This window comes from Carettochelys insculpta, unplaced genomic scaffold, assembly GCF_033958435.1.
Source record: "Carettochelys insculpta isolate YL-2023 unplaced genomic scaffold, ASM3395843v1 scaffold_0055, whole genome shotgun sequence".
NCBI classification, from domain to species: Eukaryota; Metazoa; Chordata; order Testudines; family Carettochelyidae; genus Carettochelys; species Carettochelys insculpta.
In genome coordinates this window covers 42,501-47,500 of record NW_027439092.1, presented here as the reverse complement: position 1 = coordinate 47,500, position 5,000 = coordinate 42,501, and the positions used below count along the sequence as shown (strand labels likewise).

Sequence of the window (5,000 nt, the reverse complement as noted above, 5' to 3'; positions counted from 1 at the left end):
AGGCCTCAGCGCCCCCCAGGACCGTCGCGCCGCCTTGGCCTCACGGCTTCCCTGCTCCCGCACGGCAGACACACGCCCCGCTCTACCCCCGCTGGGGCCAAAAGCTGCCTACGGCACCTGGGATTCCCAGGCGGTCACCCATCCAGGTACTAGCCAGGCCCGGGACGGTTTACCTTCCGAGATCGGACGAGATCGGGGGCATTCGGTCCGGTATGGCCGTAGGCCCCCGCCTCCCCGGGCTTTAGCGTCAGCAGCCTGGCCTCAGTCAGCCGGGCCCAAACAATTAACCCGGAGGCCGGGCCGAGGGAAAACTTCCTCCGAGCCGGCCCAAGGGGAAGGGAGGACGAGGACGCCGGGCCCGGGAGGTGACAGGACGTGCACGTCAGACCCGGGAAGCTGTGTGCCCCGAGGTTAACCCCCGGGCCGGGGCGGGGAGAGAAAAATGTTCTAAGTCCGGTAGGGACAGCAGGTCAACCCCGGTCCGAGGCGGGGAGAGAAATTTTCCAAGTCCGGCAGGGACAGCAGGTCAACCCCGGCCGCCGTAGCAGAGGTTGACCTGGTGTCCGATTCGCTCCCCGGGCACCAGGTCAACCTCGGGCGCTTTAGCGGAGGTTGACCTGGTGTCCGATTCGCTCCCCGGGCACCAGGTCAACCTCGGGCGCTTTAGCAGAGGTTGACCTGGTGTCCGATTCGCTCCCCGGGCACCAGGTCAACCTCGGGCGCTTTCAGCGGAGGTTGACCTGGTGGCCGATCCCCTCCTCGGGCTCCAAGTCCGGCAGGGACAGCAGGTCAACCCCGGTTCCGGGCGGGGAGAGAAAAATTTTCTAAGTCCGGCAGGGACAACAGGTCAACCCCGGTTCCGGGCGGGGAGAGAAAAATTTTCTAAGTCCGGCAGGGACAGCAGGTCAACCCCGGCCGCTTCAGCGGAGGTTGACCTGGTGTCCGATTCGGTCCCCGGGCACCAGGTAAACCGTGGCCGCTTTCAGCGGAGGTTGACCTGGTGGCCGATCCCCTCCTCGGGCTCCAAGTCCGGCAGGGACAGCAGGTCAACCCCGGCCGCTTTAGCAGAGGTTGACCTGGTGTCCGATTCGCTCCCCGGGCACCAGGTCAACCGTGGCCGCTTTCAGCGGAGGTTGACCTGGTGGCCGATCCCCTCCTCGGGCTCCAAGTCCGGCAGGGACAGCAGGTCAACCCCGGCCGCTTTAGCAGAGGTTGACCTGGTGTCCGATTCGGTCCCCGGGCACCAGGTAAACCGTGGCCGCTTTCAGCGGAGGTTGACCTGGTGGCCGATCCCCTCCTCGGGCTCCAAGTCCGGCAGGGACAGCAGGTCAACCCCGGCCGCTTTAGCAGAGGTTGACCTGGTGTCCGATTCGGTCCCCGGGCACCAGGTAAACCGTGGCCGCTTTCAGCGGAGGTTGACCTGGTGGCCGATCCCCTCCTCGGGCTCCAAGTCCGGCAGGGACAGCAGGTCAACCCCGGCCGCTTTAGCACAGGTTGACCTGGTGTCCGATTCGCTCCCCGGGCACCAGGTAAACCGTGGCCGCTTTCAGCGGAGGTTGACCTGGTGGCCGATACCCTCCTCGGGCTCCAAGTCCGGCAGGGACAGCAGGTCAACCCCGGCCGCTTTAGCAGAGGTTGACCTGGTGTCCGATTCGCTCCCCGGGCACCAGGTAAACCGTGGCCGCTTTCAGCGGAGGTTGACCTGGTGGCCGATCCCCTCCTCGGGCTCCAAGTCCGGCAGGGACAGCAGGTCAACCCCGGCCGCTTTAGCAGAGGTTGACCTGGTGTCCGATTCGCTCCCCGGGCACCAGGTAAACCGTGGCCGCTTTCAGCGGAGGTTGACCTGGTGGCCGATCCCCTCCTCGGGCTCCAAGTCCGGCAGGGACAGCAGGTGAACCCCGGCCGCTTTAGCAGAGGTTGACCTGGTGTCCGATTCGCTCCCCGGGCACCAGGTAAACCGTGGCCGCTTTCAGCGGAGGTTGACCTGGTGGCCGATCCCCTCCTCGGGCTCCAAGTCCGGCAGGGACAGCAGGTGAACCCCGGCCGCTTTAGCAGAGGTTGACCTGGTGTCCGATTCGCTCCCCGGGCACCAGGTAAACCGTGGCCGCTTTCAGCGGAGGTTGACCTGGTGGCCGATCCCCTCCTCGGGCTCCAAGTCCGGCAGGGACAACAGGTCAACCCCGGTTCCGGGCGGGGAGAGAAAAATTTTCTAAGTCCGGCAGGGACAGCAGGTCAACCCCGGCCGCCGTAGCAGAGGTTGACCTGGTGTCCGATTCGCTCCCCGGGCACCAGGTCAACCTCGGGCGCTTTAGCAGAGGTTGACCTGGTGTCCGATTCGGTCCCCGGGCACCAGGTAAACCGTGGCCGCTTTCAGCGGAGGTTGACCTGGTGGCCGATCCCCTCCTGGGGCTCCAAGTCCGGCAGGGACAGCAGGTCAACCCCGGTCCCAGGCGGGGAGAGAAAAAATTTCCAAGTCCGGCAGGGACAACAGGTCAACCCCGGTTCCGGGCGGGGAGAGAAAAATTTTCAAAGTCCGGCAGGGACAGCAGGTCAACCCCGGCCGCTTCAGCGGAGGTTGACCTGGTGTCCGATTCGGTCCCCGGGCACCAGGTAAACCGTGGCCGCTTTCAGCGGAGGTTGACCTGGTGGCCGATCCCCTCCTCGGGCTCCAAGTCCGGCAGGGACAACAGGTCAACCCCGGTCCCAGGCTGGAGAGAAAAATTTTCTAAGTCCGGCAGGGACAACAGGTCAACCCCGGTCCCAGGCGGGAGAGAAAAATTTTCTAAGTCCGGCAGGGACAGCAGGTCAACCCCGGCCGCTTCAGCGGAGGTTGACCTGGTGTCCGATTCGGTCCCCGGGCACCAGGTAAACCGTGGCCGCTTTCAGCGGAGGTTGACCTGGTGGCCGATCCCCTCCTCGGGCTCCAAGTCCGGCAGGGACAACAGGTCAACCCCGGTCCCAGGCTGGAGAGAAAAATTTTCTAAGTCCGGCAGGGAGAACAGGTCAACCCCGGTCCCAGGCGGGAGAGAAAAAATTTCTAAGTCCGGCAGGGACAACAGGTCAACCCCGGTCCCAGGCGGGAGAGAAAAATTTTCTAAGTCCGGCAGGGACAACAGGTCAACCCCGGTCCCAGGCGGGAGAGAAAAATTTTCTAAGTCCGGCAGGGACAACAGGTCAACCCCGGTCCCAGGCGGGAGAGAAAAATTTTCTAAGTCCGGCAGGGACAACAGGTCAACCCCGGTCCCAGGCGGGAGAGAAAAATTTTCTAAGTCCGGCAGGGACAACAGGTCAACCCCGGTCCCAGGCTGGAGAGAAAAATTTTCTAAGTCCGGCAGGGACAGCAGGTCAACCCCGGCCGCTTTAGCAGAGGTTGACCTGGTGTCCGATTCGCTCCCCGGGCACCAGGTCAACCTCTGGCGCTTTAGCAGAGGTTGACCTGGTGTCAGATTCGCTCCCCGGGCACCAGGTCAACCTCGGTCGCTTTAGCAGAGGTTGACCTGGTGTCCGATTCGCTCCCCGGGCACCAGGTAAACCGTGGCCGCTTTCAGCGGAGGTTGACCTGGTGGCCGATTCCCTCCTCGGGCTCCAAGTCCGGCAGGGACAGCAGGTCAACCCCGGTCCCAGGCGGGGAGAGAAAAAATTTCTAAGTCCGGCAGGGACAACAGGTCAACCCCGGTCCCAGGCTGGAGAGAAAAAATTTCTAAGTCCGGCAGGGACAACAGGTCAACCCCGGTCCCAGGCGGCAGAGAAAAAATTTCTAAGTCCGGCAGGGACAACAGGTCAACCCCGGTCCCAGGCGGGAGAGAAAAATTTTCTAAGTCCGGCAGGGACAACAGGTCAACCCCGGTACCGGGCGGGAGAGAAAAATTTTCTAAGTCCGGCAGGGACAACAGGTCAACCCCGGTCCCAGGCGGGAGAGAAAAATTTTCTAAGTCCGGCAGGGACAACAGGTCAACCCCGGTTCCGAGCGGGAGAGAAAAATTTTCTAAGTCCGGCAGGGACAACAGGTCAACCCCGGTCCCGGGCGGGAGAGAAAAAATTTCTAAGTCCGGCAGGGACAACAGGTCAACCCCGGTCCCAGGCTGGAGAGAAAAAATTTCTAAGTCCGGCAGGGACAACAGGTCAACCCCGGTCCCAGGCGGCAGAGAAAAATTTTCTAAGTCCGGCAGGGACAACAGGTCAACCCCGGTCCCAGGCGGGAGAGAAAAATTTTCCAAGTCCGGCAGGGACAACAGGTCAACCCCGGTCCCAGGCGGCAGAGAAAAAATTTCTAAGTCCGGCAGGGACAACAGGTCAACCCCGGTCCCAGGCTGGAGAGAAAAAATTTCTAAGTCCGGCAGGGACAGCAGGTCAACCCCGGCCGCTTCAGCTGAGGTTGACCTGGTGTCCGATTCGCTCCCCGGGCACCAGGTAAACCGTGGCCGCTTTCAGCGGAGGTTGACCTGGTGGCCGATCCCCTCCTGGGGCTCCAAGTCCGGCAGGGACAACAGGTCAACCCCGGTCCCAGGCGGGAGAGAAAAATTTTCTAAGTCCGGCAGGGACAACAGGTCAACCCCGGTTCCGAGCGGGAGAGAAAAATTTTCTAAGTCCGGCAGGGACAACAGGTCAACCCCGGTACCGGGCGGGAGAGAAAAAATTTCTAAGTCCGGCAGGGACAACAGGTCAACCCCGGTCCCAGGCTGGAGAGAAAAAATTTCTAAGTCCGGCAGGGACAACAGGTCAACCCCGGTCCCAGGCTGGAGAGAAAAAATTTCTAAGTCCGGCAGGGACAACAGGTCAACCCCGGTCCCAGGCGGCAGAGAAAAAATTTCTAAGTCCGGCAGGGACAACAGGTCAACCCCGGTCCCAGGCGGGAGAGAAAAATTTTCCAAGTCCGGCAGGGACAACAGGTCAACCCCGGTCCCAGGCGGCAGAGAAAAAATTTCTAAGTCCGGCAGGGACAACAGGTCAACCCCGGTCCCAGGCGGCAGAGAAAAAATTTCTAAGTCCGGCAGGGACAA

General features: G+C 62.1%; 1 non-coding gene across 1 annotated transcript; it reads right to left on the bottom strand.

The window, feature by feature from the left end:
* Positions 1 to 105: 105 nt before the first annotated feature.
* LOC142006391 (5S ribosomal RNA) lies at positions 106 to 224 on the bottom strand. The gene has a single exon (XR_012643483.1). It is a non-coding gene; the product is annotated as a 5S ribosomal RNA (ribosomal RNA).
* Positions 225 to 5,000: the final 4,776 nt, after the last annotated feature.